The 12,725-nt window shown below is 35.7% G+C and overlaps 1 non-coding gene across 1 annotated transcript; it reads right to left on the bottom strand.

Annotated features, from left to right (window-relative positions):
- Positions 1-12,320: 12,320 nt before the first annotated feature.
- On the bottom strand, positions 12,321-12,427 carry LOC141710386 (small nucleolar RNA R71). The gene has a single exon (XR_012570910.1). It is a non-coding gene; the product is annotated as a small nucleolar RNA R71 (small nucleolar RNA).
- Positions 12,428-12,725: the final 298 nt, after the last annotated feature.

Raw genomic sequence — 12,725 nt, 5'->3', positions numbered from 1 at the left:
CTGTAAGGCAAGTATTTCTGAACTCTTCTCCAAAATACATGACAAATATTTTCGAACTGTTTCATAACATGTCGTTATTATGCAAAATAACTCCTGTTTTATATTACAAGTGCTTTAGACTATTTACCCTTGAACCCTGATTTTTCTTAATCTTGAGCCGTAAGCCTTATTCTTTGTATACATCCTTTATTGATCCTCAAGATACCAAATCACACAAATATGATACTACTCCCCAAATGTATAACTACCAAACACCAAACACTGGAAGAAAATTGTTTGAAAACACCGAAATTTTTATACCCCAACCAATCCTTATAACATCAAAGAACTATACCTTGAAAAATCATTACTGAACTAATACCTGATGCTTTTACAAACTGAAAACCGTTTCTTTTACACATCCAGATATACCCTGGTGATACTCATGAATCGCATTACGTTTTTATACCAATGCTTTATTACTGTTGATTATGATCTGGCTTATTGAATTACATTATTTATTATACTGAATTGTTTTAGAATTTAATAGTTTCTTTATGTGGACCAGATTCGTGGTCAGACCAGATTCGTGGTCGAATTAGGCCAATGTGTGTCTTGGATCCAGTTCGTAAGAGCAGAGCTGTGTGCTTCGCTCGGGGTTAGTGCATGACTGATCAGCAGCCTAACCTTGGTTTTCAAAACTTAAAATGAATATCCAATTCTAATGACTAGTTAAAAAGAACCTTGATTCCTCTGAATCATCTCATTTGGTCATTATTTAACCTCAGTTATCGTTATTGTGACTTGCTGAGCTAGTTAGCTCACTCTTGTGAAATTTTTATATATTTTACAGTTAAAAGGATATGGTTGATAGAGAAGTTCCTCAGTCCAAAGTATGGGTTATGGTTCCAATTTGAGTTGGATCGAGCTAGCAGGAGCTTCATGCAGTGGAGAGATAGTACGATTGTCAGAAAAACTTTATTATCAATTGTAAGTTAAGTCAGTCGGGATTTGGTATGATGTAATAAATTAAGGTTGTGGCTTGTTTTCATACTTTAACCTGTTGCGATCGGTGGTTTTGTGAAGTAGGGTCATTATACATAATATTTCTTATACAGGTTGATATATTATGTTTGTGTTGTGGACCCCAAACTCCTGACCCGGGTTTGGAGGGCGCCACAGGTTGGTATCAGAGCTACAAGTTATAAGTCACTGAAACAAGCCTAGATTTTCGGGATTGGGTAGAGGGTTAGGATTAGGAATAAGAAATAGAAATATAATACGTTGTGAGGTTGAGTGCAATTGGACAGTAGGTCTCCGGCACGGTTCGTATTACGATTCGGGATTCTTAACTCGCAACGTGTTTACCAGACAACGACAATAGCAGATCCTGATTTCCTTTTATCGTTTGATCGTTTGGAGCTTTCCGTTCAAGGATCGTCATCTTCTCTCGGATCTGATTTGCACCTTATTCCTCCGTCAGTATTAATGATACTACCTTCTGTTATGACACTCGCACCTCTTCAAGTTATTCTACCACCTCTTGATACGAGACTACCTATTTAAGAACCTCCATATGTTTATTCTTATTTTACTGAATATTCGACTGTGAGTGTATCTCTTTAGTTTACCCTACCTCCTGTTCTATACCCTCGGTTTAAAACTTGTCCTATGACGCAACAGTACCTACGAGGATGGATTTGAAAGCTACTGTAAATGGTGGGTACTTGAGATATAAATAAAGGTGAGAAGAAGTTTAGAAAGGGGATTCAAGTATTCAGGAGAATAGCTGTAATCAGGTTAAAAGAAGTCATTAGTAGTTAGGCCATCCATGACTAGATTGTGGAATGGACTAGATGAGAGTTAGAGAAGAATATAGATCTGGAGTTTTCTTGGTATGAGATGAAGGTGTTATGAATGTGATATTTATAGTAATAATGTGATGTGACATTAGCCGACTTGGTGACTATTGGATAGCCTGTTCAACTTAACGACTACAAAGATGATGACGGGAGTATTACCAGTATGAAAGCTTTGATGTGAAGCTACGAATAAGGTAACATGCAATAATAACTGAAGTTTTCATCGATTAAGAAAGGCAAATGGACCCAATAAAGGAGAGAAGGTAGATTGAAGTGAATGGACCTTTACGTGATCGTTTCTTCAATTTGGTACCTTGTTATAGATAGGAAGGACGACAACCAACTCATATAGTAAGGACAACTAGATTTGTGATTTTCAATTTTTTTTTTTACAAGTTTTCGAAAAAGATTTTCCCTTACAAAATTTCTAAAAGCCTTTTTGAATAAAATGAGCTTTAAACATTGGTTGTCAAGTTACTATTTGAGTTTCTTGTTTGTTAAAAGACCCGGATCACTTGGAAGGATGCTTGTTCCAAACTTAGTATTGTTAATTCAGAGAACAAAGTAACCCGCGATTAGGAAGAAGTTGATTATTCATAACGGTAAGGTGCAAATATTGTTTGATAAGATTAACAACAGAATCAGCGTACGGAGCAATTACTCATCAAATTACTAGAACTATCCAAGTTTAAAGAATTCATTGACCTAACAGAAGCCTGAGAATGACTGAAGGAGATTGAGAAAATTTCCAGATTTTTCTAAAAGAAGAATATTATTAACAAAAGGATCGCTATGTTGAATGATTCGGGGTTATTCTAAATTGAAAAGAGGAAACTCGAGTTTATCTGGTAGGGACGCCATTATGATCGAATTCTTAAAGTATTATATGTGTAGGTGTGATGTTAGAGATGCAAGACTTAACAAGTGAGAATCTACCATAATGCTTAATTTGCAAAGGCATTTCAGCGTATTTTCTAAAGTTGTTATATGACACAATTGGGATATGATCGAACAAGCTCGAAAGATGAATACAAGTGAAATGTGGATGGTGACCAATGATATCGTTCTCGTCTTCAATATTACAGCATATATTCCTTTTTGATTCCTAAATAAGTATGAACCTCTTTTCTTAAATAAACTATTTGCTATGATATCGAAAAGGAGGATATTGCATTCCTTTCAAATTTAATTGTTTCCCTCAAGTTTTGCTTTCTGATTAGGACAAATAGTGTTCTGGTGAGACACTTTGTCAGAAAGATGAAGAGTCGGGTGGGACGCCACCTAATCATGTGCTGTATGCCATATGGTATGAAAGACTGGCCATCTTAAATACCAATGTGGTTGTCTCATTCATATTCAAATCCTTGTTTCTTCTTTCTTTTCAACTCTAATTTTTGTTGAATTATGAATCCTTCTAGTTGTTTCGTTGTACTGTCATTCTTTGTGAGAGTTTTTCAAACAAAAATCAATGTATTATGAACCAAGCGGGCAAACTTCCATCTACCTCTCACGCATGGAAAGAAAACAAGGGCATATGGCGAGAATTGCAAATCACTAACCCAGTCAGGGATGTACTAAGAATCAAGGGAATCTACTCCAATAAGGGAATACATCTCCGAAATGAGAATATGCGATTTTCCTGTGAAATATGTTATTCAGAATACGGACGTGATGACATGGATGATTATGATGAATACCTTATGTGCTAAAGTATTAAAAGATGTGAGAGAAACTTAATTGTTTATCTCTCAAGGTTTTGTTGATGGGATGAATTACCCTGTTGAATTGATAAGATTAGGATCAAAGGACTAACAAGTCAAGAACGTGTATTTTGTTAAATAAGTGAGTACCAATGGTGGAATTGAGATTTCTGGCAATAAGTTGTGAAGAATCAATATCATTTAAGATAAGAGGATTTGACATTATTCTAAGGAATGGATCAACTATTTAAGCGTGATGCCCAGACGAACCGTTGTGATGAAGAGATAGTCCTGAAGACGTCAAATGAGAATATGATGAGGTATAAAGGAAGGAGGGTAAAGAAATTTGTTAACGATGATTACGGTGATCAAAATGTGAGCATTATGGTGAATATGAGAAAAATAAAAGTCAGAAGCAAGCAAAATTTGAAGATTTTATAGCAATTAGGGAGTTTCAAGGTATGTTTCCAGATGAGTTATCAACATTTCCTCCAGAAAGAGAAATGAAGCTCGCGATTGACTTAGCACCTGAGACAAAGCCAGTGACCAAGGCCTTACACAAAATGGCACCAGTTAAAATGAGAAAGTTAGCAAAGCATAGGCAAGAGATACTAGAAGAAGAAGCGATTAGACCCAGTGTATCCCGTGAGATACACCAGTACTAATTGTTAATAAGAAAATGGAAGTATGAGAGTATGCGTCGACTAAAGAAAGCTCAACAAGTTTACTATCAAGAGTAAGTATCTGTTATCTCGAACTACTGATTTGTTTGATCAAACAGAAGAAGCAAAGCATTTTCTAAAATTGATTTAAGAATTGGGCATTATCAATTGGAGATTGAACCTATGGACATATCAAGGATAATTTCCAGAACTGAGTACTGCTGCTATAAAGTTCTAGTGATATCATTTGAATTAATCAATATACCAATAATATTAAAAATTGATGGACAGAATCTTTAAGGAATATCTGGATGAGTTATATTTGTGTTACTTAAAGTCCACGGAGGACCATGCAATACATTTAATGACAACTGAGGAGTCGAGGAAGAAAGAAGTTGTATGTAAAGTTTGCAAGATGAAATTTTTGATGGTAGAAAGCATAAGTAATCAGTGAAGAGGAGACCAAAGGAGATCGAGTAGAAATTAAAGTTACTATGAATAAAGGAAGGCCGAAATCACCAATAAAACTAAGAAGTTTTACCCTGAACCGGTTATTATTGAAAATTTATGCAGGATTTCTTGAAAGTTGTAATACCTTTGGCGAAGCTAACCAGGAAAAAGCAAGAAGTTTATATGAAATGGAGAAGGGTGAAGAAAGTTTGCGGAGTTCAATGAAAGAATGGTTACAACACCTGCTTTATCACTTTGAATGTATCAAGGAGATTTGGTAGTCTATGGTGATGCTTCTCATAAGGGAGTAGGATGTGTGTTGATGCAACACAATAAAGTTATTGTATATGCACCCAGACAACCGAAACCTTATGAGCAGAAGTATCCTAATCATAACTGGGACTAACAGTACTAATATTCACTTTGAAAGATTGGGAAACATGATATGTATGGAGAAAGGTGTGAGATCTATACGGACCATAAGAGTTGGAAGTATGAATTCACGAGGGAAAGCAAATGTAGTGGTAATAGATATGTAAAAAGGAGATAGAACGAACATAGAGACTACACCAGAAGAATTATCCATGGAATTTTAAAGGTTGGAATTGGAAGTTAAAGTTCGTAATCCAAAAGGAGCAAGGACGGATAGTATGACCTTTCAGTCGAAGTAATGAAGAGAAAGATAAGATGTCAATAGAAGATAATGGAGCACGATGTTAATAGTTAGTAAAAGGAAATTTATGTGCCCATGAGAACGATCACGATATTCCTAGGTTTTCATCCAGCACCTGGATGCTATAAGTAGCAGGATTAAGAAATGAGATCCCACAGGGAATTCACAATATAAAGTATTTAATTTATTGAAAAAAAAATGCCAAGGTATACGGAAATTTAAAGCAAAATAGTGATAACCAGGTATAAGAAGGAAATTTCAAAATGGATTAGGAAGTGTGGACATGTCAAAAGATTAAGACGAAATATTGGAGACCTAGTAGATAAGGCAGACCCAGGAAGTGGTTTTACAAGAAGCGAATCGTGAAATGTACCAGTGATGTTAAGGGGGAAAATGGAATGAAAGTATAAAAGTATATATTGATTATCGGGAGTTTAACAAAACATCGAATAAGAAGAAGTGAGACCTTATAAAGAATTGACTACTTACGAGACCTAATTCAAGAAGTATGTTATATCTCGGGGATTAACTTAAGATCCGACCTGAAAACATATCAGAGATTATGATTACAGTGAGTTAAGAGCACTGCAAGCTCTGGTGATATTATGTGAAATAACAAGTGTATTAGGTGATTATAAGGAATTAAGGATCATGGTGTATAAGGAGTACTTAGATAAGCAAACTATATTTATTGATAACATCCTCAGCTACTCAAAGAATAAGAAAGCCTGCGTAGAATGCCCAAGGATTTTGCTCCAAAGATCAGAAGGAAAGCAACTATATGTTGAGTCTTCAAGAATGAAATCTTGACTAAGGTTAACCAAAGATTTTGAATTAATCCATTTATAACTATCTAAGCAAAGCCGTATGGTAACAAATGCCTTATGCCGACAGAAAAGATTGGATGTAATTAAGACTACCGAGGAGTTAATAAATGAATTGGAAAGCGTGGAATCTGAAGTTCAAATACTTAAAGGTGATAATACGGGGATATATGAGATTACTTTTCAGCTTTAACTGATGAAAAAGAGTAAGAGATGTTTAAATGTTTGGAAAGCAAGTTGAAAACAAACACCACCTATCATCCTTAAACGGAGAGTCCAAGTATGAAAGTGATTCAGGAAATATAAGATATGTTGAGAGGTTGAGTTTTAAGGAAACACTGGAATGATTATTTATCAGCAATGTCAGCTTTGGAATGCCACTTTACCAAGCTTCATGTGAACGTAAGTGTAGGTCCCCATTTCTATTAAAATAAAGTGGGAAAAAGAAAGTTGTCAAATTCTAAGTTAAATTGGAACACCAAGAGTGTAGTGATATTGATTAAAGCAGCTCAGAGTAGATAAAGAAAGAAGGCGAAATTGTATCGAGAGAGAATATGAATATAGAAATAGGACCAGTAGTGTTAGTACAAGTTTCATCTTGAATGAGACTGGATAAGTTTAAGTAGAAGGGACAGGTTAAGTCCTAAAATTAATGACCCATTCGAGGTATTGATAAATATAGGTAAAGTTGTTCATGAGTTGATGCGACAGTCACAACAATGTGTACGTATAATGTGTTTTGCCTGTCAATGTTAAAGCGATAAGTATTTGATTTGAATTAAGCGATTGGTTAGGAGCCAATGGGCTCTTGTCTAAGTTTATTCCGCATATAGTGATCAATCCAAATTCATGATCGTTAAAGACAAGTTCTGGGAAATGAGAGTATATCCATAGTAAGTACATTTGAAACCCTCGAGTAGAAGAGTCTACTTGGGAACTAGAGTCAGATATGCTTGACAAATATCCTCACTCGTTTAGTTAGACCGGATTCTGAGGACAAAATCTTTTTAAGGGGGGAAGGATATAACGGCTCGTGTATTTTTGAATTATTTAAATACGTGATTCTTATGGAAATTATTAAATAAAATATGTTTATTGGTTTTGACCGCTATGTGTTATTTGATTATTATCTATGTGTGAATTATAGTGTACCGAGTTGCCCGCGTGATTAATTATGAAGTCGTATTAAATTGTTTTCAATTTCAAAAGTGGTTTTAGTGCAAATTTAATTGCGTAAATACTTGAAATGTCTTTAAAATTATTTTATATGCTTTTATAATTACAATAATTATTTTTAAGATTTTATAAGATTGAGAAATCAATATTTTACTAATTATTTATCTTTAAATGATTTTCTGATTTCTTTTATTTGTAAAATCCATATTTAATTCTAGAATTTTTTAAAAATTATGAAACCCATATTTATTGAAGTTGGAAATATTCTGGGAATTTTAAAATTATTTTGGGAATTTTTTAGATTAATTTCACCCGCGCGTTGTTTCGTTAATTGTTAAAAAGTGGGTATAAATCGCGCTTCGAAAATTGTTTTAAAATTTCAAAATTTACATTTTTATTAACTTCGGGATATTTTTAATATTTTTTTAATCTGTTTGGTAATTTTTGGGTTTTTATTTATCGCACGTTAATTGTTAAAATTCGTAATTGCGGGTTTACAGTCAAATTCGGGACACGTATCTATTTATTTGATACATGTCGAGTTTTTAACAATTGATAGTATACGTGTTGTGTAGTGTGTGGACAACAAATCTATTCAGGAAAAAAAAGAGAGGCATCAACCCCCCTGTTCTCACCCCGTCTCTCTCTGCAATCTATTGTCTCTCTCTAAAATCTCTCAATCTCTCGCTCTTTCCTCTCTGTAATTATCGAGCCATCCCTCTCTTTTTCTTGTCGGGCCTTCCCTGCGATTCCCCTGTTTCTTCCGACTTCTTCCTATTCCCACCGCCGAATAGCTTTCCGGCCGCCGCCCTCTTTCCTTCTGTTCAGTTCTCCGGTGAATACTTCAGTTGTTTCTGTGTTTACATATATATATATATATATATGTATATATATGTGTATGTCTGTGCGTTGTGTGTGTGGATTCGGGTGTGTTATACACTTTGTTGTTCTCGATACCATCTTGCCTGCTGTTGTTGCCGGATTTTTCTGACTTTCCGGCTGTTATTGTGTCCTTTTCTGGTTGTATGCGCGTGGGCGCGTGTTACTGTGTGATTTGGGACTGTAATTAATATTTTATTAATTTTGCTGCAGGAAACTATTTGAATAATATTCGTGAAATTAAATAATTGTTTTGTGGGGGAAATTATTGATTAATCGGCGAAATTTATTTGGAAATCCAGATGTTTTCGGGCACCAATAAATGTTGCCGCCGTCGGCGATGAGCCTCGGCGAGCCGACAGTGGACGGTGATGAATTTATTCTGAGTCCTAATTTTTATAAAATAAATAAAATGAGTCATGTAATTAGTTTCGTATGGGAATGGTTGTAGAATTGTTAAAATTGGATTGTTGTGGTGAATTGACGTCGATTGTATTCGATGGGTAGTCCGATAAACGAAAGAGACGCTGCCCGATTTTCGGAAACTGAATTACGTAAATACAGGAGCGTATCCGAGGATTATCGAAACGTCGAGCGAGTATAAGTAAATACATATATGTATGTTTTATACAGAACCTGATTGTACGTTGTGTTGTATGTTTTGTCCAAAACACAGTAACCCTAATTTCGTAAAATGACGAGTATACGTATTTTGTAAAAACGAACACTGGATCGATTTCGAGAATGTGAACCCTAATTATTATCTGTGTTTTTCTAATATGAATAATTACGAGTCGGGTTTGAATATTGTTGGGTAAGAATTAGTATCGAGGATATGTCAAGCATACCTAGACATCTAACGTAGGGTATTTCGACCCTGTAGGTTATAATCGGGAACCTGAAAGTGGACGATGGACTAGAGATGACCTAGTAGTCAGTTGACAAGCTCAGTAGAGTTTCAACAGAAAAACCTGAGTGTCGAAGTCGAATCCAATGAGATCTAGTGATTGGACGTTAAAGTCTGAGTGACAGAGTCGGCTCAGAATTGATCAGTAATAGTTGTAAAGCCCTGTGAGGCCAGTATTTCTGAACTCTTCTCTATAATAGAATTTCCTATAATAAGATGCATCATAGAGACTCCTAGATGACCAAGTCTATCATGCCACAGAATAGGGGATTTTGGATCAACGATTTTGGGAATAGTGACATTATAAGACTCAATGACCTTTATTTCTATGGTATACAACCCATAAGAGATTGATGGTAATTTCTCCAAGATTTTCTTATAGCCTGAGGTAGATGAAGGGATTTGGAAATATTATTTTCCACCCTCACTAGTAGTTTCCACGTGAAAATCATTAAGACGAATATCCTTAAAACTTAAGAGGTTCCTAGTTGACTTGCTAGAGTATAGGGCATTTGGTATATAAACATGTGTCTCATTCGGTAGAGAAAAATTTGCCTTCCCAAAACCTTCGATTATATTACACGTACCCGAAATTATCCATACTTGTGAGTTGGTTTTAGTTAACTGAGAAAAATACTTCTAATTTTGTAAAATTGCGTGGGTGGTTGCGGAGTCAACAATGCATATATCTTCCATATTTATGCTGTGTATATATAAGTGAACAACAATTTTATTTTGAAAATAACGTACATAATACAAGAACATAAAAAAAGTACATGAAAGCAAAATATTAAAACAAGCATGTCTAAAACATAACATCAAAGAAATATAAATGAAATCCAGTTATCTAAATCATAATAAAGGTTAGCACCAGTGTCTAGTTCTTTTGAGGTCATGTTATTTGGTTCTTCATTTAGATTATGACTAGCGAAGTTCGTTTTTACCCTTTTTCCGTTATTCTTTTTATTTGCCTCGTACAGGTCAACTAGATGTTTCGATGTCCGACAAGTACGTCTTCAGTGCCCATGTTCCCCATATCTGAGACAGATATCCCTAGTGTCTTCTTCTTGTGGTGCCTTACTTTTATTTGGCACTCCATGTTGTGTTGAGTGGCATTTATGACACTTTATTACGCTCCGTAAAGCTTTGGATTGATGTTTTATACTTGAGTTGTTAGTATTTTTAACGTGTTTTTGTAGTATTTTTACATTTCAGGCATTTATCAGGAATACAGGTACATTAGCATTGTTTGGATGCTAATTTAGTGTTAGGATGGTGTCTAGAATAAAAGCTCGTGAAAAGACCAGCTCAAATCAGCAAGAAAAGAAAGAAGTCAGAAATTTCTCCAGAGAGATAGCGCGCCCGCACTGTGATAGCGCGCGCCCGCGCCAGGATGGCAGAATGTCAGCGCGCCCACGCTGATCAAGCGCGCAGCCGCGCCAGGTCGGGAATTAAAATCCTGTTTCTCATGGAATTTTGATCCGTTAGACTTCTACTCTGCATGGGTTGCTATATATACATAACTTATGCTCGTTATTCATAAGGAGACGTACAAGAGCTTAAGGAGAAGGTGTAAGAAGACCGTAGAGCACAATTCAACCAAGGCGAAGAAGATCTAGTTTATACTTGTGATTCTTTGTTTTAAGTTGTAACTTTGGATGCTAGTTTTCTTATTCGTGAACCTTTACTCTTGTTTCGTACTTGGTTTTATTTAAGTATAAAGACTACGTTTATTATTCCATGCTTTCATCGGAACCCACGTTGATGATGAGTCCGATTATGGGCTAATCGTTATCGTGGGGTTCTAACGGATTTATTTATAGATTTCTTTAGTTAATTTGTTGTGATGCCTTAGTGTGTGGTGATTGTATGATAACCTAGTATTGGTTGTGCTTATTTATCTTGTGAGCGTCGTGAACTTATAAGATAGTGTGTTAATCTTTAATGAAGCGAAAGTGAATTTAAGGGTTTAGAACTTGCCATGCTAGCATAGGTTCATGTATGTGATATGCATGATTTTTAGGTAATATTAACCATCATACTTGCCCTATGTAATCATGATAGATAACTTGTACATTCAACCATTATGTTGTCAAATTCTATAGACATATAGGGTCTCAATATAATTGGTGTCTATTCATCTTTTATCTCTTTTGTGGATGTCTGGTAGTATGGTAGTCGTACAACAAAAGTTGGCGTTTATCAGTTTCGTGTTATCTGATTAGTGTCATCACCATTACATGCTAAGGTTAAGAACGAAAAGTCTATTGAATGAAGTATTTAATGAAGTTATAATTCCATTTTTGTCATATATTATTCAACTCTCTTTAATCTCCTAGTTTATGTTCTTTAGTATAATCTCTTAGTTAATCCTAGTATAAACAACCTCAATTTGTTACTGGTCTTAGCTTTGGATAATAATCATACTAGTGTTGCATAAATACATTAATTGAAATTAACCTAAACCTATCCCTATGGGAACGAACTAGAATTTATTCTATATTACTTACGATCGCGTATACTTGCGTGAATATTAGCGCGTGTTCTAGCTCTAACAAGTTTTTGGCGCCGCTGCCGGGGATATCGGTGTTAATTTTTAGTTTATGTGTTTGTCAACATTGGTCGTTAAAGTTCAGTCACTCGGACATTGTTACTTACTTAATTCCTTGTCGTGTTTCAGGTACTCTAGCGAGCGTGTATGCATACGCGTTCTTGGTCTCGTAAGAGAACACTTGATCAAGCTGAGGAAGAAGTTGTAGTCCAGGAGAAAGTTGAAGAAGAGATCTTAGTTGAGAAAGAAGAAGAGGCTCTTATTGCAATGGGAGAACCAGATGTGAATCCAAAGGCTTTGATGGACTACTCTCAACCGAAGATCAATGATATTCAGTCCAGCATTGTTTGACCAGCAATCTCGGCTAATACCTTTGAGATCGAGTCGATCACGATTCAGATGATATAGAACTCAGTTCAGTTTGGGGGTTCTCCAACGGAAGACCCCAACATACACATCAGAGATTTCATCGAGATCTGAGACACTTTCAAGTTCAATGGAGTTTCTAAAGATGCTATTAAGTTGAGGCTTTTTCCTTTCTCTCTGCGGGATAAAGCTAAGTGTTGGTTACATTCTCTACCACCAGGGTCTATCACTAAATGGGAGGATCTTGCTCAAAAGTTCTTGACTAAATTCTTTCCTATGACGAAGACTGCTGCAATTAGAAATGCACTTACTTAATTTGCTCAGCAATCTAGAGAATCTCTATGTGAGGCTTGGGATCGATATAAGGAGATGCTTAGAAAGTGTCCTCATCATGGGATTCCTGACTGGATGATCATTAACTGTTTCTATAATGGTTTGGATGTTACTTTTAGACCCATACTTGATGCAGCATCATGAGGAGCCTTGTGGGTTAAAAGCTACGATGAAGCTTATGAATTGATTGATCTGATGGCTGCTAATGAATACCGGAATCCTACTCAGAGACTATCTCAGGACAAGGTAGCAGGAATTCTGGAGTTGGATGCAGCTACTGCTATAGCTGCTCAACTTAAGGCTTTGACGATAAAGGTGGATTCTCTGTCTAATTATGGAGTTAATCAGATCACTAGTTACTGT

The sequence above is a fragment of the Apium graveolens genome, chromosome 2, assembly GCF_009905375.1.
Source record: "Apium graveolens cultivar Ventura chromosome 2, ASM990537v1, whole genome shotgun sequence".
NCBI lineage: Eukaryota > Viridiplantae > Streptophyta > Magnoliopsida > Apiales > Apiaceae > Apium > Apium graveolens.
Note: the sequence above shows the minus strand (reverse complement) of the source record. Positions and strands in the feature narration are given on the sequence as shown.